General features: G+C 33.9%; 1 pseudogene across 1 annotated transcript; it reads left to right on the forward strand.

Annotated features, from left to right (window-relative positions):
- The first annotated feature begins 1,682 nt into the window (after positions 1-1,682).
- LOC128589631 (serine/threonine-protein phosphatase 2A 56 kDa regulatory subunit gamma isoform-like) lies at positions 1,683-3,024 on the forward strand (annotated as a pseudogene). The gene has a single exon (XR_008381113.1). The product of XR_008381113.1 is annotated as a serine/threonine-protein phosphatase 2A 56 kDa regulatory subunit gamma isoform-like (transcript).
- The last annotated feature ends 19,026 nt before the right edge of the window (positions 3,025-22,050 follow it).

Consider the following 22,050-nt stretch of genomic DNA (forward strand, 5'->3'; position numbering starts at 1 on the left):
TAAAGAGTAAGATGTAGGATGCTTCTTTCCAAAACAAGCTTATTTTGACGAATGGGGGATGAAAAACCAGTGGGAAGAGGGTAACAAGAAACCTCACTGCACTCACCATGAAGTAGGTGAAGTGGGATCAGTGACTAAAATGACTCCTGTGTAAAGACATTTATACATTAGGTATACATTTATACTTAGTGATCCAACATGTACCCTTGTAATATGCACCATAGGCGTGATCCCACCAATCACCCCTCCATAAATGTATTAATGTGTATTAATGTATTAATCTTTATGCTTTAATAAAGAAAAATCAACATACAGTACAAAGACTAGGGAAGCTTTTTTGTGCCAGGAAAAGATCCTTGCATACTTTTCATAGTATCTAAAACCATAGATAAACAAGAAAAAAGTCCTCACAATATCAGCATGGGCTTCAGGCCACAGGTTGGATATTCCTGCCTCAAAAAAAGCGTATTTGAGGCTCTCAGTCACTGACTCTTTTTACATCTTTAATCCAGGCACCTTTCTGTGTGGCCTTTAGCCCCGCGCCACCTGCCTTGCCTCTTTGGGATCACCAGATCCCATTTCACGCCACAGACTAAGACCAGGTGTGTGAAATCACAAAAATGGAACCTTCTTCCATTCATCACTGTTTTTTGCTGTACACCACAATCACAAGAGGCTAAGTATATTAGCACTTGCTACTGCTCAACTGACAAGCACAAGGTTAATAAAAACAAATTGAAAAAGACCACCATTTATATTTAAAAATTTGATCTTGCCTATTGATATATATATATATATTTCCATATAAACAAACAATATACTGTTTTCCAGCATTCACAGAATACAAATACATATTAAGGATAGTTTCTGAAACCATAACTCATTATAAAGAAAAAAATGCACATTTTTATCTGTGAGAGATATTATACAGAAAATTAATCTTTCCAAATTTCAATTAGTTAGTAATGTAAAAAATATCAAATAACTCATGATCACAGCCAAAAATAAACTGATTAGATGCGTCTAAAAAAATCAGTAATAATGACAACTTGAAGTTCCTATGTTGCAGCCAAAACTGTATTCGTTATAATGGAAAATAAAAATCATCTGTAATTCTACTATGCCTAATTAATTATAACAAAAATATTAGTAAAATTCACTCATCTCTGTTTGTTTATGCGTATGTATATATACATTAAAATATACTTTAAAAATGTATATTTACATTAAGTATATAATGTAATGTATATATACATTTAAAATATATTTAATCTGACAAGTAGTCTCATAATAAATACGGTTTTTATTTAAAAAAATAAAAACATATTATAGCCTTTATTTTTTCTTGATTCCCTCTTTTCTAAGTCTTTCACTTAATATAATTCTAGGTTTACTTTATATAATAATTTTATTAAGAAATAACAGCATTTTACCCTTTTTCTCCCTTTCCATTTCTTCTTGAGTCAGACTTTTTGATCTACTTAGTATTGTTTTCCTTTTTGTATAATATGTCCTGTGGTAAATTTTGAAAAGTTTTGCCATTTTAAAACATGTCCAGTTTTTTATGTCTAAAATGTCTATTTGGGGCTGACATCACGAACCAGACAGTTCCCTCCAGCTGCAAAGAGCTTCAGTTTGTCTTTTTTTTTTTTTTAACTAAAATTGAGGCTGGTTTCTTGCCTTAAGGAGTCCATTGCCTTTCCCGCTGGAGTCTAGATGTTGACATGTAATAAAGCGGGCGGCAGGATGGTGGTGGATGTGGCCAACTCCAGTGGGCCATTACAGCCCATGGCCCTGCTTCATATTCGAGATGTTCCTCCTGCTGATCAAGAGAAGCTTTTTATCCAGAAGTTACGTCAGTGTTGTGTCCTCTTTGACTTTGTTTCCGATCCACTAAGTGACCTATAGTGGAAGGAAGTAAAACGAGCTGCTTTAAGTGAAATGGTAGAATATATCACCCATAATCGGAATGTTATCACAGAGCCTAATTACCCAGAAGTAGTACATATGTTTGCAGTTAACATGTTTCGAACATTACCACCTTCCTCCAACCCTATGGGAGCAGAATTTGACCCAGAGGAAGACGAACCAACGTTAGAAGCAGCCCGGCCTCATCTACAGCTGGTTTATGAATTTTTCTTAAGATTTTTAGAGTCTCAGATTTCCAACCTAATATAGCGAAGAAATATATTGATCAGAAGTTTGTATTGCAGCTTTTAGAGCTTTTTGACAGTGAAGATCCTCGGGAGAGAGATTTTCTTAAAACCACCCTCCACAGAATCTATGGGAAATTCTTAGGCTTGAGAGCTTACATAAGAAAACAGATAAATAATATATTTTATAGGTTTATTTATGAAACAGAGCATCACAATGGCATAGCAGAATTACTGGAAATATTGGGAAGTATAGTTAATGGATTTCCCTTACCACTAAAAGAAGAGCACAAGATTTTCTTATTGAAGGTGTTACTACCTTTGCACAAAGTGAAATCTCTGAGTGTCTACCATCCCCAGCTGGCGTACTGTGTAGTGCAGTTTTTAGAAAAGGACAGCACCTTCACTGAACCAGTGGTGATGGCACTTCTCAAATACTGGCCAAAGACTCACAGTCCAAAAGAAGTAATGTTCTTAAATGAATTAGAAGAGATTTTAGATGTAATTGAGCCATCGGAATTTGTGAAGATCATGGAGCCAAGTGTGTCTCCAGTCCACACTTCCAGGTGGCAGAGTGGGCACTGTATTACTTGAATAATGAATACAAAATGAGCTTAATCAGTGACAATGCTGTCAAGAGTCTGCCCATCATGTTCCCATCCTTGTACCGAAACTCGAAGACCCATTGGAATAAGACGATACATGGTTTGATATACAATGCCCTGAAACTCTTCATGGAAATGAACCAAAAACTATTTGATGACTGCACTCAACAGTTTAAAGCAGAAAAACTGAAAGAGAAGCTAAAAATGAAAGAATGAGAAGAAGCATGGGTTAAAATAGAAAATCTAGCCAAAACCAATCCCCAGGTACTAAAAAAGAGAGTAATATGAAAATGTACAGGGTGTTACTTGAATGTTTTTTTTAAGATAGAAATACATCTTCATCATGGCCAGGGGTGAGATCAGCTTCACTAACATTGTATACACTTTATGGGGGCAAGACATGATTGCAAGAGGGACTTTACCTAAGAATTGCAATCAGTGTAACCTGGCTTATTGTACCCTCAATGAATCCCCAACAATAAAAAAAAAAAAAAGAAAATGTCTATAATAAAAAATACTTTTCAACTTTGAAAAAAAATAAAATAAAATGTTTATTTGGTTTGTATATACAATTGAGCATAAGTACTTTGGTTCAAAATTATTTTTCTTCGGTAGTTTGCAAGCTTGTATGGTTTGCTTACTATCTTATAGTTTTCAACATTGCCATGAGAAGCAGATGTTATTATGACCCTCACACCTTTATAAGTTTGCTCTCAGAAGAAATTTTTGCTATTTCATTGCTATTGCAGTGCCCTGAAATCTCACTAGAAATTATCTACAAATGTGAATATTTGCATGTTTCTATCTCACTACAGCAGGCTGGATTTTAAGATAGTTTCCATGATCTTAATCCTCTGCTAGTACTCTTGTGATTCTTTGATGGCAAAGGAAATTTAGTAGATGCAAGAAAAAAATAATAGTCATTTGATCTTGAGATAGATTATCTGTGTGGGCGGAAACTCTTGAGCTGTCAGCAGAAATAGAAGTTAAAGATTTGAAGCATAAGAAAATTTTGATATGCGGGAGGATTACTAAGCTGGGGGTGGTCACAAGAAAAAGACCTAAAAGTGGTCCCCAGAAGATAAAAGTCATCCCTAGATGAGAGTAGACTTCAACCATACAATCACAGTGAACTGATTTCTACCAAAGAATAATCTTAGAAACAAAAGGAGAGTCTTTCCGAGAGCCTGAAGATAAGAACCCAGCTGGACAACAGCTTGACACTGATACTGTAAGACCCTCAGCAGAAAACTCAGCAGTCAAATTCACACACACTTCTTCCCTACAGAACTAGGATCTAATTAGTCGGGGTTGTTTTAACTATATGACATATAGTCATATGTCACACAATACAAAAATAAGAAATACGCCATACATCCTCTTGGTGACTGTGCTGTATACTTGTATGCTCTATTCTGCAGGCAATATCCCTGTTGTGGCAACCGGCTTCACACAGGTGCAACCTCTCAGTCCCCTGTCTTAATTGTACGTTGCATCTCACTTGCAGAGCCAGGCTGATTCTGAAGCTGTGATATGGAAGTAGACTTGGTCATCTCCTATGTGCAATCTGGAAGTTAAAAGGACTTATAGGGCATCTTTGATCATAGGGGCATGAGGCAGAAGTTGAACATCCTTGAACTTCTATTATCCAGTAATAAATCTATGACATATTCTGTACTATGGCTTCTTGAAAGGTCATAAGGCTTTTTAACATTCCAGTTGCACAGACTTGTGACCACTCAAGAATTAACCTTTCATAGATTCGCTGTCAGCCACCTACTTCAGACCTCTGAAATCATTGACCAGAATAAACAACCTTTAGGAATCTGCTACTTTCAGACTCTAATTTACCTGAAGCAGTGGCAAGAGCCAGAGACTACCTTCTATGCCTCTTTTATAATCTGTTTTTTTTCTGATACTAAAGAGTAAACTCATTTTTATTACAGTCACAGAAACTATAGAGCTACCATTCTTTTCCACTTTTTGATGTTTTTTAAATAATTTTGTTCTTTTTCTGAAGTTATTTATTTTGCAAATTGAGATGTAATTCACATACCACAAACTCTCCATTTTAAAGTATACAATTCACCTTTTAAAAAATATCCACAACGTTATGCAACTATCACCAAAAATTAGACTATTTTACATCCCCAGAAACAGTATATGAGGGTTCCAATTTATTTGTATCCTCACCAATACTTTTTGCTTCTCCAATTTTTTATTATTAGAGCCAATCTAGTGTGGTAACTCATTGTGGTTTCTACAGAGGGTGTCAAAAAATGTATAGACATTTTAAGAGATGTTATCAATGTATTACTTTTCCAAGTCGAGGGTACCATTGCTGGTCAAGTGTACTTAGCATGCTATACATATCCATTTTGCCTGCAAGTTGTACACTTTGGGGGAATGATTAATTTCACCTTCAACAAAATCCCTTAAAATGTAAATGTATATGTTTTTTTGGAATTTCTCTAATGATTAATTATCCCAAGTATCCTTTTATGGGCTCATTGGCCTGGGTAAAGACTTTATGAAGATGAAGAAGACTTCAGTGGTCATTGCAACAACAACAAAAATAAACAAATAGTGCTTAATTAAACTTTAAAAGCTTCTGTTCAGCTAAGGTGACAACAACCAACACAAATAGACAATCTTCAGGATGAGAAAAGATATTTGCAAAAGCTTGGTAACTAAGATCTACGGAGAACTCAAATTAATCAACAACAACAACAAAAAAAAGAGCTTCAAATCCCTTGTATCATGGGGAAAGACAGATGAATGAAACTTTCTCTAAAGAAGACAGATGACTGGCTAACAAACATATGAAAAAATGCTCATCGTCCCTAATTATTAGAGAAATGTGAATCAAAACCATCCTGAGACATTACCTAAACCCAGTGAGAATGGTCCATATCACCAAGTCTCAAAACTGCAGATGCTGGTGTGGATGTGGAGAGAAGGGAACACTTTGACACTGCTGGTGGGACTGCAAATTAATACAACCTTTTTGGGAGGAAGTATGGAGAATCCTCAAAGAACTCAAATTAGACCTCCCATTTGATCCTGCAATCCCATTACTAGGCATCTACCCAGAAGAAAAAAAACATCATTTTATTATAAGGACATGTGCACCAGACTGTTTATCACAGCTCAGTTTACAATTGCCAAATTGTGGAAATGAACTAAATGCTCACCAATACAGGAATGGATTCATAAGCTGTAGTACATGAATATCATGAAATACTATTCAGCTGTTAAAAGAGACGGAGAAATTACATCTCTTGTATTAACCTGGATGGAGGTGGAATGCGTTCTTCTTAGTAAAGCATCACAAGAATGGAGAAGCAAGAATTCAGCGTTCTCAATTCTGATATGAGGACAATTGATGACCTAGTGCATGGTGAGGGGGAAAGTATGAGGGACTGGGGAGAGGGAAGGAGGGGTGGCCGTTCACAATGTGTGACACATCTCTTGTGGACAGGAGACAATTAAAACAGGGAATTTCCCTAACAAATGCAATCAGTGTAACCTGGTTCTTTGTACCTTCAATGAATCTCCAACAATAAAAAAAACTTATCTCAAATTTCTTTAAGTTGCTTTCATATTTTCTTAGTGTAACTTAACTTTTAAATTTGGCATAATTTCAATTTAACACCTTTGGAAACTTAAAATTTTAAAGAGAGTAATCTTTTCTAGATTACTAAATGATCCAATTTGAAATATCTTAGTTACTATGAAATTAACAACAAAAAAGCTAATAGAAAAGAAAATCAATAGTCTTTTGTCAGCTTTCTTAAAGATATGGACTTTGATTCATTACTAATATCTGCAAAAGCAAATTGAATTTTTTAAAGAATTTCAGGTGAGAATATGAGACTGGATAAGTATTTGCCAGTCCAGATTCTTCCTGCCCATATTTCTGGACCAAATAACCTTCATTATAGACTTTCTGGTAGCTTTCTTTTTAAAAATTTTTACTACTCTAACTATTCATGAACTAATACCTTTGTTTACTTAGATAATTCCTCTTTTGATTGCACCAGTGTATATACATGTGAGTGTAGAAAAGTGCATTTTCTTAATTGCTCTCTCATCAATCAAACTGAGTTAAAGAACTTCACATAGTAATTTTACAAAGCAGTCTTTTGGATTGTGTCTTGGCATGTCTTTATATTATTATCCAAAAGAGCAAGAGGAAAAATGCTACTTATATGTACTATTGTGTCCTTTCTATTTTTATCATCCCATTTAGCCAGCATCTTAGAAGCCTATGGTGCTAGTTATATTTAAAACAACACAATTTATAGTAGTCATTGTTGGTTAATAACTCCCTAGCCTTTTCCCATTTCCAAGGGATATTCTACTTCCTCCAGGTCAACCAGGGGTTTCTATTCTCCTTTCCAGGTATATGGTTTGGGATTTGACACACATTTTACTAAATGAAAGTAACAGGACATGACCGAAAGGGCCTGTAGGAAAATATTCGGCCATTGACACATGAACAGAAGTAAAGGAATTCCATTTTATTATTTCTTTCAAGTTGGTTTTCTTTTTCTTTTTTTTTTTAACTAAAAGATGTTATGTTTTAGAGTAGTTTTTGATTTACAAAAATATTAAATGAAAAACATAGACTTTTTGAATGCCCTTCTCCTCTGCCACATAATTTATATTGGGATTCACTCTTAAATTATATATTCCATGTGTTTTGGTAATTTCAGGATCCTAACAATCTCTTGTGCTCTACCTATTTGTCACTTCTTTACCTGCTTTTCCTTAGCCCTAAAAATCATGGATCATTTGCTGTCTCCATTGTTTTGATTTTTCTAGAATGTTCTATAGTTGGAATTGTATAGTGCATAGCTTTTTCAAGCTTAATAATATAGGTTTCTCCATGTCTTCTTGTGAGTTGATGGCTTTCTTTAATTTATTGATGAATAACATTCTGTTGTATGGATTTAATAGATTTTTTGGCAATTGGGAAGAAATCTTCTATAAATATCCACATGCAGTTTAGTGTGAATATGGTTTATGTTCATTTGGGTCCAAATATTGGACTGGAGAATATAAGCATTTTTATTTTTATAACAAATTTTCCAACTGTCTTACAAAGTCACTATACCATTTTGCATTCCCACCAGCAAAGAATGAGAGTGCTTGTTCACTAATATCCTTACCAAGGTTTGGTGTTTGCAGTGTTTTGGAAGTTTAATCATTCAAACAAGGACATTGTGGTAGTGACTTATGATGAATATCTTTCATATACTTATTTACCACTTGCGTATCTTCTTTGGTGAGATATCTGCTCAGATATTTACCCATTTTTAATTGAGTTGTTCATTTTCCTGAGTTTTAAGACTTCTTCATGTATAAATTCTTTATCTATGTATCTATATATTTTACAAAAGTTTTCTCCCACTCTGCTTTCCCAGAGCAGAAGTTTTAATTTTAATGAAGTCCACTTATTAGTATTTTTTTCCATAGGCTATGTTTTTAGTGTTTTCTCTAAACACTCATGGCCAAATTCAAGGTCAACTAGGTTTTCTCCCATGTTATCTTCTAAGAGTCTTGAGGTCAGGTAATATCAGTTCTTTAAGTTTAATCTTCTCCTTACTATCATGATGGTTATTCTGGTGTTCTGTTTTTCATAAAAATTTCCAAATCAGTTTCTTGTACCTCACAAGAATTTTGTTTAGGGTTGTATCAAACATATAGATCAAGTTTGAAGAACTAACATCTGATCAATATTTAATCTATCTATTCATGAACATGGACTATCCCTCTATTTATTTAGATTTTCTTTGACTTTTAAAATAGGTTTTTTGACACTACAGATCTTGTGTGCTATAGAGAATTCATGCTAAGTGCAGAAATCTGTTACTCTGAAATTTCTGCCTTTAATCCAGGCTTCTGTTTCCATGGCTTAGGATACACACAGAAATCTCATTTTGATTTCTTTCTTATGTGTATGAGTGATACAACAGGAAGAGTTGATTGAACTCACCCTTTCTACCAAACTCTCTAGTTTCAAGATCATATTTCCTCTGAACCCTTCACTTGACTGCATTTTTTGATTCATTGCTTGTGTTAACATTCCTCACATTCATAGTTTTCTTGACAGTATGAGAGGTTCACTTGCTCCTCACATTAGCAGGCTATGCTACGGTGAAAGGGAGAGCTTGCGAGTGAAAGATCTCCGGCACCTGTGTGTGGATTCTTCATTATAGTCCTAGTCCACTTCTCTAAGCTTGGTAATGTTCGCTGTTTCACAGTTTGTCACAAAATTAGTTAATGGGGAAATGTTTTATGAGTATCTTCATCAGGAGATTCACAGACTTACAGCAAAAAGCAGACCAAACAACAATAGAAACCAATACCTTCTCCCTACGTAAGATTAGAGTGTATGAAAATTGAGAATCATTTCCCTCGTATGTAGGCATAAACGCTTTCTTTTTCAAATCACTCTTAAATAACTAAAAACTAAAAAGACCATACTCATAATGGTTTTGTGAGTTACATAAGAATTCTATTTATGTCACCCCTGCCTGTGAATGATGTCATTTATTGTTAAACATTTCCAAGACAGCACTACATTCACAAGGAAAACAGATCAGATATAAGTTGTCTCTCTTGATAGCAGGAATCGTATTTTAAATGCATTAAAAATTGTACCATCTTGAGGTTTAATTTAGGATTGCTGGCATTTCTGTGTACTCAGTAGGATTATTTCTACTCCCAGTAGTGTTTTTGAGAAGCATGTGTATCTGTCCAAATAAATAGGTGAATCTTCTGTGTTTGCTCCACGTGCTGCAGAAAAATAAGATCCTTGAGAAATTTTTTAACACAGACAATTTTGATACAGCCTCATTCCCTTACTGAACCAGTCAAATTGTCCTATTTATCACCTCTGAACAAGCTCTGCCTTCACAGCTCTTGCTTAATAATCTCTTATGTAATTACCCTGTGACCTAATCTTCCACAGCAAAGTTTTGTCACTTCGAGACTTTCTAAAACCAAAGTACTCCAGCTACTCAACAAACCCACGTGCATGAATTCATGTGGTCAGTGGCCAGTTCCTAACAAATTCAGTTTGATGTTTGACACTAAAAATTTTCCAGTGGACTTTGAGAGGAATTAATGTTAAGTATGCCATTATACTATTTTTATACTATTTAAATTTTACGGAAGTTTGTAGATTTAAGGGGCTTAGAAATATTTTTTCAATTCATAAGATTTTACCTTTTTAAATTTTAACACTATGCAGTATTTCATCATATTAATTAGGATAGTTGGTTGACCGGTTTTCCTCCTTAATTTATTTTCAGTCCAATATCACACTTTTATGACACCTCTAATTTATAATATAATTTGACAACTGATAACTGTCCTACTTATTAAAAAATTGTTTCTGTGATTTTTCTCTCTTATCTTTCAGGAAATGTGTCTCTCTTATCTTCTAAGTGAAATGTGTTGTGATTGTGATTCAGACTATACTGAAATAGATAAATTGGGGAAAAAGAAATAGTTTTGTAATGGTAAGTCTGCCTATTCAGGAACAAATTTGTGTTTGCAATTCTATTCATATATTTAGAGATAGGCATGGGAGAAAGTTATCGGTATCATCACTTTTAAGATTGAAAGATGTCAAAAAGAGGGAATCAAGATCAAGGGAAAAAAGACTATAAGATGTGATTTTTTTTAGATAAAAAGCATATTTATTAAGAGACTATTTGTTGGACTAAATATATTTTTGATTATATATTATATGTATATACATCTATATACACAGAGATGTGTGAATTTTGCCATTATGTTAATTATAATTTAATTAGGGGTAGTGGAACTGCAGGTGATTTTTATTCTCTGACTTATGTTCTAAATTTTTGAAATTATCATAATAAGAATATGTTGTGTAATAAAGAACCATTAAACTTTTGTAATATTGTAAAATTCTGTATTGTAATAAATGAGTAACTATGTTATAACATTAACAAATTAACCGAGTTTATTTTATTCTACTTATATTTTTAATATACAATTTTGAATAAGCAATATTTCATTTTACTACAATTAAATTTCAACATCAATTAAATAATAATCGATTCAGTGCCTGTAGCTCAATGGTTAGAGCGCCGGCCACATATAGCGGGGCTGGTGGGTTTGAACCCTGCCCAGGCCTGGTAAACAACAATGACAACTACTACAGAAAAATAGCCGGGCCTTGTGACGAGTGCCTGTAGTCCCAGCTACTTGGGAGGCTGAGGCAAGAGAATTGCTTAAGCCCAAGAGTTTGAGGTTGCTATGAACCTGGTGATTCCACGGCATTCTACCGAAAGCAATATAGTGAGACTCTGTCTCAATTAAAAAAATAAATAAATAATCCGTTCCATTTTTTTCCATATTTTAATAATGAAAGTTACTGATAGGCTTTTGAACATTGGGCCATTCTTGAATTCCTGAAATAAACTGCATTTGGTTATTATATTTACTATTAGCTCCCAATATTTGATTTGATCTTAAACTTTCCAGTCTTCAGAATTATAAGCAATAAATTTCTATTGTTTACAAATAACACGGGTAAAGGTACTTTGTTATAGCAACCTGGACAAAGACAAGTATTATTTTAATAACAAAGAAATTATGTCTTCAAAGTTTGAAAAAAGTCACCTGTAAAAGTTCCTTGGCCTAGTAAGTTTTTAAGAGGTATACACTTCAGTGCTCTTGCAATATCTTCAAAAACTTGAAACATTCTTTATTTTTTCCTATTTGTTAAAGGAATTTTAATCATTTAATGTTTTGGGAAAAAGATGATTAATCGATGTTATTGGTCTTCAAATTGGGCACCCCACAGAGCACGTTTGAAAATGTGTGTAGGTTTTTTGATTTTTACAATGACTGCAGAGGCCCTAGATAACAGTGATGTATAGAGGCACAATGAACACATTCCAATTTATAGGACAGTCTCACACAAACAAAAAATTATTGCATTCAAAATTGCACCTTTGAGAAACATAGACCTTAAATAATAAAAATAATTATTAGTCTAGTTTACATAACGTTCTTTCATACATTGAAATGGATATGATTTTTTATTTTTTCTTCTTCAAAATCTTAAACATGGCCACATGCAGTGGCTCGTGCCTATAATCATAACAATCTGGGACACTCATGTGGGAAGATCCCTTGAGCTCAGGAGTTGGACACTAGCCTGAGCAATAAAAACAAAAATAGAAAAAATAGCCAGGCGTTGTGACGTATGCCTGTCGTCTCAGCTACTTGGGAGGCTAAGGCAGGAGGGTTGCTTAAACCCTGGAGTTTGAGGATGCCGTGAGTTAGGCTGAGGCCCTGGGACTCTAGCCAACATAGTGAGACTGTCTCCAAAAAGAAAAAAATCTTAATCACATTTGCCAAAGCTTTTTAAACTATATTTAATTATTTAAAAAAACAATCATTTTTATTGAATTCCGTAGTTCTACTTTCCATCCTTTTAATAACTTTTATTTTGTGATAATTATAGACTCACACGCAGTTGTGAGTAATAATATGGAGAGATACATACATCATTCCTCCAGCTCTCCAATAGCAGTATATTATTTAATGTGCAATATTATATTATCACAGCCAGGATATTGACATTGGTATAATCCCAGGGACCTTTCCATATTTCATCAGCTTCATATGCACTCATTTATCTGCGTGAGTTTGTGTGTGTGTATTTACATTTGTGAATACATGTAAACACACGTGAGCATCACTAAGTCAACATATAGAACAGAACCATCCCAGGTAGTCACAATCTGCATTCCTCCATCAGTTTCTGACCAACTGGCAACCATTAAGCTGTGTTGGTCCTTGTGATGTGGACCAGTCTCATTGGGGTTAGGTGGTACTTCAAAGTGGTTATCATTTGCATTTCTCTGATGATTAGGGACAATGAGCGCTTTCTCATGTGTTTTTTGGCCATTCGTTTATCTTCACAAGAAAAGTTTGTGTTGTATGTCTCTTGTCCAGTTTTTAATCATATTGCTTGACCTTTTCGTATTGATTTGAATGAGATATTTGGGGATTCTGGTTATCAGCCCTTTGTCAGCTGTGAAGCATGTAAATATCCTCTCCCATTCTGTAGATTGTCTCTTTGCTTTGTGTCCTTAGCTATGCAGAAGCTTTTAAATTTAATCAGGCCCCATTTACTTATTTTTTGTTGTTGCTGTAATTGCCAATGTGGTATTCCTCATAAATTCTTTTCATAGGCTGATAAGATTCAGAGTTTTTCCCACACTTTCTTCTAGAGTTCTTATATTTCATGTCTTAGATTTAAATCGTTTATTCATTGAGTTAATTTTTTAAGTAGTGAGAAGTGTGGGATTAGTTTCGGTCTTTTACATGTGGCTAACCAGTTCTCCCAGCATCATTTTTTGCATAGGGATTCTTTGTCCCAATATATGTATTTATATGCTTTCTTGAAAATCAGATGGCAACAGGGGGCTGGCTTCATCGCTAGGTTCTCAGTTCTGTTACATAGATATATGTCTTTATTTTTATGCTAATACCATTCTGTTTGGATCAGTATAGACTTATAGTATTATCTGAAGTCTGGTAACAAGATGTATTTCTCTATTTATGTAGATTAAAAATATAATTTATTATCACGGTGTGACTTTTTCAGAATGTACATCTACATGTTTTGTTAGCTGTGCATCTAAGTATTTTATTTTTTTAGACACACTGTAAGTGGCATTCACTTTATAACAAAAACTCTCTATTGAAGTACAACATATATATGAAAAATGCACATTAAATGAACACATTGATCAATCTTCAGAAACTCAATATATCTTTATGACCAGCTTCACAATCAAAAAATGGAACATTACCAGCACCCTGGAAATCTATATAAATATGGGTATATATGGATAGATAATTATGTATTACAAATTTTATGTAAATACAATAGACTAACAGTAGCTCTTTAAGGCAGCTTAATTACTCTATTAACCTAAGTCAACTGGAAGTCTCTACTTAAGCCTTCCCTAGCTGTATCTGTTTATTTACCAAAGTTCTACCATTTAATCTTTTTATCTCCAGTAAGTGCCATTTTATAAATATTGGTCTATTCTTATAGCTATTTTCTTTTTTTCCCATTGTATTACAGAATCTGATTGTTAAATGAGCCTAAGATAACATGATTTTTCTTATTGGATTAATCCTAACAAGTCACTTATGGCTGACACAAAGCTATAAGGGATGATGATACATGTATATTAGATGGCATTTGATTTTTTTTATTTGATTTACACATGCTTGCTGTTAGTATATAGAAGTGTAATTAAATATTGTGCATTGATCTTGCATCCTGTGACCTCAATGAACTCTAGAAATGTATTTTGTATATTCAAATGTTCTGTGTGAACAATCATGACATCTTTAAATAGGGATAGTTTTTCTGTGTATGAGATTTATGCTTTTTTCCCTTTTCATATTGCACTGGCTAAAACTTCAATTACTATTTTAAATGTGAGGGGTCAGAGTGGATAACCTGGCTTTATTCCAGATCTTAGATGGAAAGCATTCCTTCTCTCACTATTAAATATCAAGTAACAATAAGTTTTCGTAGTTGCTAGAATCAAGAATTGCATCTTCCAGAGGCTGCTTAGGTCTCACAAAGGACACAGAACACTCCCTTCTGGTTAAAATCACCTCTGATTGAAGTTAGTATCTCTTTAAGTCAAAATAGCGGGGACTGAAGAAAGTACAATTCACACAGATCACAGGCATGTTTACATTTGTTATGCTCATTATTCTAAAACCCCTCCATGATTTATCTGATACTCCATGTCATATAATTTTTGTAATAGAGACATGTTTTCTTATTAGAATTGTGCATTTAGTGAAGTAGATGAAAGTCAAGAGATTTGCCCAGTCTCATCAGCTCCATTTCCAGAAGTTTTCCACTTGGTAGATTATATAATAATTTGCAAATTCCATTCCATTCCTTTCAAAGAATATATGGCTTCAGATCAACCAAATATTAATCACCTTTTTACATCTAAAACACACCTGCACATACACAAAGGTATTTTTGCTTTAAAATATCTACTATGCTATGCTACTCGAATAAAGGAATAAAACAAATTTACCCATAAATTAAAATTCTTCATATTTTTAAGTAGCCATACCATTAACTCTAATTCATTATAAACCTGTTCATAGATCACACTTTCAGTTGTCTTTAATTAAATCAAGAGTCACAATCTGAAATATTCAAATGAGGATTTTTTCCCCCCATAGTTTGTAACACGTTTTCAGGGCAAATGTTTTAGTACACTAATAATATAAAATGTAAGTCCTGTGGAATAATAATAACAACAATGACAATAACAGATAACCCATTTTGTTGATTACATTTCCTTAAGTTCTTTGCTTATTGTCTATAGAATCTGCACAACAATCTTAGAGGAAAGCGTTACTATTTTCTGCTCACTTTAAAGATGAGAAAACTGGAGATGGAAAGCAAGGAGGCAGGAATTGCACACTTACAAAGTGGGGGAGCTAGAGTTTGAACCCAGCTGACTGGCCTTAGAGCTGACCTTATCATCAGAGTCCCATGAAATTCCAGCTAAAAATCATTTTAGTTCATTCATTTGGTATCACTAATTTGTAATCCATTTTTTAAGCTTTTGAAAAAGGAACTTGACCTTGTTTTGCACTAACCATATGCTTTAAAGTGAATCTTTGTAGTCCTGGAAAATTGAAGGAAGATGTCTCAGTGAAGGACTTTCTGCTGCATGTTGGACAGTTAAATGCTGCTTCCGTGCCTCTAACAGGGGTGTGAGTGTTGGAAAGCTCATTTCTGGATAGTTAAATATGCACTTTCATTACTCTCCTTTTGGTAGGTTTTTATGCTTTATAAGCTAGATTTTATTTCTGCTATGTATATTTTTTCACTTACACTAATCTAGTGGTGGGAAGGCTATATTAACTCTTTAAGTTCAAAGTCAGAATACCCACACTGTAAGAGATATGGCATTTTACCCTGCATACATATTAAAATGGAGAAAAAAGACGTGTTCTTATGTGCTTCACAGCATAAGTTTGAGAAGAAAAGGCCTACATGTAATACTTTGGAACTGGAAAGCCAAGTGAGAGAATAATTGACAGATTGGTGTAATGTTCCAAAACTCTCAATAAATCTTATGTTTTAATATTTAAATTAGACTAACATTTTCATATCCTAAAATTTTGATTTGAAAAATATTATCATTGTGATTTACCTAAAAACATTTCATTTTAGGTTTTTATGGATTGTGTTCCTCTCGACAATCAATAAAGTACTGACTATTATACCAAATACTCTATTGTAAGAAAAATGTAATATTCTGGGACACTGTCTCTAATATTGTTTATAATATCCCTACTGCATATGTAAGAAAGGTTGCCCACTCTTCACTTTAATTTTAAATTCTAAAATCTAATTCTTTATACAAATTAACAGTTATTTATATGAAAGTGTAACATTCATGTTAACGATTAGAATCATATATGCATACCGAATATATATGGTTTAAGTAAAAAAGAAAATAACTATCAGCAAAATAGTTTTCCTTCAAAGCTGATGATTTATACTAAGTACATATTGAAGAATTACTCTTCTGTTTATAAATGGAAAGTTAGACAATTAAGTAGAGACTCACAGAAGAATTCACTTTTATTCTGGAAATATTTTGGAGAAAGCCATTGACATGCTGGAGGGAGGTATATAAACTACACTGCTGCTCAAGAATATTTAGAATATTTCAGATACTAGAAACGGTATAGTCTTTGTGTACAGTATGTCTTTAGTACAATTTAGACTACCATTTGTCCTCAAGTAGGTCTATTTAAAGCATAATTGACTGCCCTAGCAATTATTGTGAATAGCAGCTGTCTGCTGGTAAAAAAGGCATATATATAATGAGGGAGAAAGGATCAAATACATGCAGTGGAAAGAAAAGCATAAAGAAAATATCTATATGAGGTATTTTAGCCCAGATTTTATATTTGAAAGGGACAAGGCCTATTAGCCTTTTCCAATTAGAGGCTATAAAAAAATGAATGAAAGTACTCATCTCTTTATAAAAAGCAGCTGGGACTCCCTAAATCCAAAACTCGCAAAAGTTTATTTGTTCTAAAATTGTTACAGCTTACAGCATTTCATTTATTTTCATTAGCTATGTTAGGTTTTGTGAAACCCTTTCTTGTATCATGTACCTTCTGCAACACACAAAAACACCTTGCTTTGTTTTTCTCCTAAATAGCTACATAATTAGGTAGATTATTTCATGTGTCTGTGCCTGTGTTTGCCCAAGAGAACAAGCCAGATAAATTAGCACTTAGCAGAACTCACAATAGCACATAATATGCCCTTGTGTTTCGTATAAAGCTTTATTTGTCATTCACGGCTGGTTGGCAAAACTGACTTTGCTTTTGAAAATGACAGGTGGTACTCTGGTGAGCTACGTATGGAGAAAGAAACAACCTTCACCAAGACAGTTTCTGTCAATAGCTTCCATGATTTAGTATTCAATCTGGGCTTGTGTTTCTTCTAAAGTTCTGTTTCATTTGCATTTCTTAGGTCTGGCATCACCAAAGCACTTTAATAATTGGGATTCTATACCATGGGGCTGGAATGGCAGGCTTCCGCTCTGCTCCACAGGCCTGATTAAAAGACAGGTGAAGTTCAGTGTATTTCAATAAGCTTCAACATTCCATGTCAGGAATCAATAGCCCTCCTTCTTTTTTTAGAGGTTATTAAATTGCAGCTGTAACATTAGCCTTCTTTATCTAATTGATTGTCTTTTCACAGGGCTAAGAAAATCAATAACAGTCAATGGGACTGCCCTGTTTTTACCTAATAGATGTTTCTCCTAATTGGCTGCCTGGGTGGCTTCACCGAGCTCAGTGTGTTTTCAGAAGTCCATGGTACGTTGCAACCCTTGTAAACTATTTTACCCTGTGCAACAGTTATTGATTTTATAATGAAATCTAGAAAAATCAATAGCAATCAGGAATATAGATCAGGATTCCTAGGTACCTTATGACAAAGGGCAAGCTTACTTTGCTACCACTTCAAGCTGTGATTCAATTAAACATGTCCTTAAAACATTACATTTTCTAAAGATTTTGATCAAAGTCACATGATTTTTTGTCCAAGACCTGGCTCAAAATTAAAAATCAAAAGATGCTAATTTAAAAATAATATGGCAGTTTTTAATGGACTATTTCTTTACAAAATGAGATAAATCAAAATCATTAAGAGTAAATAAGGGATCTGCGGGGGAAATGTGACCTATCAAAATCCACTGCATACAGTCTGCTCTCAACTACATCAATCTACAGAGAATTAATAATAAATTGTATAACTTTAAGTAAAAAAATGCATTAGGTTGTTTTGCCAAATTCATTACATTTGTTTGGATCCCAGCAAGCAGCGCTGCTCCCAGTATGGAAGAAGCAAATAATTTTTCCCATTACTCTTGCATCACAGAATCTGTGTTCAAATTCCTTCTCTCAGCGCTGTTAGATTTTTCACCGCTGAATTTATCTTTTACACTTGCCTATATAAAAAGATAATGTTATAAATCAGTCTGTGCTACAATCCGACTATGAAGTTCCTATGAACAACAATTTGTAATAAAAAAACTTCACAAATTGAAAGATATGAATATTTATTATGGCTTGAAAAATATTTAATATCTCCCTTGAGGGAAAGAAATGGTCTTTATTTCTAAAAGGCAAGGAGAATTGTTATCTTTTTACAAATAAGTTTGCTCTTTCACATGTGCCTTCCTATTGCTGACTCTATTGATTTTGCTCATTTTTATACAGTCCTGATTTGGGTATCTTATTTTCTTGATATTTTGAATTCTAGACTGCCTATAGATCTTTGAAGTATATTCTTTATCCAACTCTGGATAAAATTTGCATGTTTGTATTTTTAAATCCTACTGTTTTTGATTGCTACTTAACATAATAATAAAGAATAAAAAGTCAGAAATTTCCATCTGAGGCTGGCAATTTTGTCAACAATTCTCTCGTTCCTTTTGTTATGACAACAAACTGGACACCATCAATTCTCAAACTAGAATTACAGGCTGCAAAGGAGTTTCCTAATACTTTCCAGATTAGCATGCACGTAGCCCAGTCTTTATCATTCTTCACTGAATTGACATGCCCTGCTAACGAGTCACGCCGTTTAGTATGCCTAAACATGATGGGATGACAGTTCCACAGTCAGTGACAGTCAACCCATGTCTGTGGAGCTGTCTGCTGCTCCGAAATCACACATTTTATGGTATATTTCTATTTGACCTCAGCTCCACCAGTTATTCCTCCATTATCCAGTGAATGAATAAATAAATAAATAACACCGTAAGCCAATGCATTACAAATACAGGGCTTTCACTCCTATGTACTATTCTTATAGAATCTAGAGTCAAGAAAATATTAGGTAAAAATCTTTTTATTTCACTAGGATTTACAGAATGAAGGGATAGGGGTTGAGAGTGGGAGAGAACATTGAAGATAATGATGCCTTTCCCAAGTCTCACAGAGACAAACGTCAAAGAAAAGCACCCAGTGTCCACCAGACATTGTCAATATCACCTGCAGGCCTCAGAAGAAACATAATGCTGGTTTCTCTACATCCAAGAGTAAAGCATCAGCTTTCCTGGAGTCAAAGCACAGACTAACACTAAAAATTGTGAAATAAACAAAACTCATTTCCAGAGTCCTGTCCGTTCTTCTGTGGCGGCCTCTTGATTCTCACGGAATCATGCGGCTGAGCGTGCACCTGCTTTCCTCCTTAGAGTAAGTTCTTGGGACAGAGCATGATAAATGGGTTCATGTAGGTTTGAATGACTGAAAAATCATCTCTTCTCAGCACAGTGATAATTAATACATCTCAAAACCTAATGCCAAAGTGTGACTTATTAATAGTAAAACTTTAGAACATAAATACAGGGCTTGGTATGTTTTTAGAATGTTTTCTAACCTCCTGAATATAGTCATAGTGTGTTCTTAACTTCAAAAATCCCATCAGAACTTAACACTTCATATAAAATAATTCTATATTTATAATAAGATATATATAAGGTTGTGTGTGTATATCTATTATCTCTCAGATATATCATATCGATATATCATTCTATATCTCTAAGATATATATAAGGTTGTGTGCGTATATATACAATCTCTCATGTATATGTTACGTGTAGACATATATATTTTCTCATATATGAGAGATATATGAAAGAGATATGTATGAGAGATTGTGTATATACACACAACTTCATATACATATATCTTATTATAGATATAGAATCATTTTATGATTTGTATATATATTATATACATGATATATATATACCCAACCTTATACATACATATATACTTATTACAACGTACATATTCTAGTTTCTTGTATATGTATTGTTGTTTTATTGATCATGTTTATCATAGACACCTACAAATATGCAGGGTTTTTTTTCTGGCATAGTCTGACTTTGTTACCTGGGCCTTAGAAATGTGTTAAAGTTTATGAGCCAGTAAATTAACCTTAATGACCCCTTTAATTACCCCAACATTCCTCCTCATTTTGATTAGTAAACAACATGAACTTCTGAAGCAAAGAAAAAGCTAAGTCTGCGTGATCAGAGTATCAGTCTCTGCCATCAGAGGATTTCTGTGACATCTTCTCTACTTATTTCGTTGTGCAAAGTCTTTAATGAATCAAACTCATTGCTCTTTTATCCCCAAATTGATCTGAGCATCTTTAAATCAAAAGCACTAGTTCTAAGCCTAAATGTAAATGTTTTAAACATGCATGTGGGTGGGTTTTACGTCTGGGTGTATTGAGGTGCATATACTTACGTACTTATCATTAGACCCATGTATATGCATGTATTCATACAATATATGCTATGATTATTGAAATAAGACAAATTTCAGTGAAAAGTTTATCCCCCTCCACGTGTACTGAAGAATTCATAGCCAATACAAACATGTTATCAATTCATAGGGTTCACAGGCAGCTGCTGATTCTCATCATCTGTTCCTGTTTCATTAACATCACTCCTGTCTTGATTATTATTATAAAACCAATGTGATCATAATTCTAATGATAAAAATGATGATGGTGTGGCTGATTTCATTTGAAGGGCTGTAGTTATTGTGGTCTGCATTTTTGCGCATCACAATTAACCCAACTCAAGAGTCCTCTTTAGGTCCCAAAACATAAAATATTTGTAGCATAGAACAGAAGTAAATGAAAGGAAATGCTCACACTTGTTCTTTTTCCTTTGAGTGCCCTTTTTCTGATTGGGAACAAAAATACCGTATTGTAATCCAAGTAATAGTAACAATGATTTGATTGTTTTTTAAAGCTATATACAAAAAAGGATCATTGTATACCATTTCATTTTTAAATTAGAGAAAGAAGTATGGTTTTAAGCAAAGAAGTGTTACCTGTATGTTTAAATTAAAATCATATATTTAAATTCTTGTGTGTGAGGCCGGAAATACTATTTATCGTTAAATCTCTTTATTTGTATCTCTGAAACAGAATGTTTATTATGCTTTTATGTGAAGCATGGGAACTGGTGATGGTCATGCAGAGAGTCACCAGTGTCTGCCTGATCACAGTCTGAGAAAGGAGCAGGCTGCAGAGGAACCCTCTGTAAACAAGGTCTTAAGAGATGTCCATAAAAGGACCAGGTGCAAGGCCAAGGCTACCTTAAAGGAAGGACCTATTCCCCCTTCACAGAAGCAAAGTTAAAAGCAGCATATTCCAATCAGATTGCCTTTTCCCTACTTCTTTTTGCATTGTCTTCATATACTTTGCTAGATGAAAGCTTTGAGTATAATAATATGAAGAATATAATCATTAGAAAATCATGTTTATTATTCAGAACACTCTGAGGAAGAACCCTTCAAGAATGAATAAGAACAAGGGATTTATCTGTGATCTCTGCAAAAAAAAAAAAAAATATCTCTGGATAATTTAGGAACTGAGACAAAATGATGACAGTGTCGTGGCTAAATTCTAACCTCTGCAGGCTGGATTGTCACAGGTTATTGAAAAGCCTGTTGGCAATAACACAGTCTGTCTTGAGTTGGAAATAGTTACTGAATACAGGTCTCTCTTTGACAACATAATGAGCCATAATTGTTACAACACTTGGACTTCACATGAAAATTAAAGTAACCTTATGCAGTATCAATCCTGAAGAGGGTTTTCATGATTTTTAAATATTTCTTAG

Source organism: Nycticebus coucang, chromosome 1 (genome assembly GCF_027406575.1).
Source record: "Nycticebus coucang isolate mNycCou1 chromosome 1, mNycCou1.pri, whole genome shotgun sequence".
Taxonomy (NCBI): Eukaryota; Metazoa; Chordata; class Mammalia; order Primates; family Lorisidae; genus Nycticebus; species Nycticebus coucang.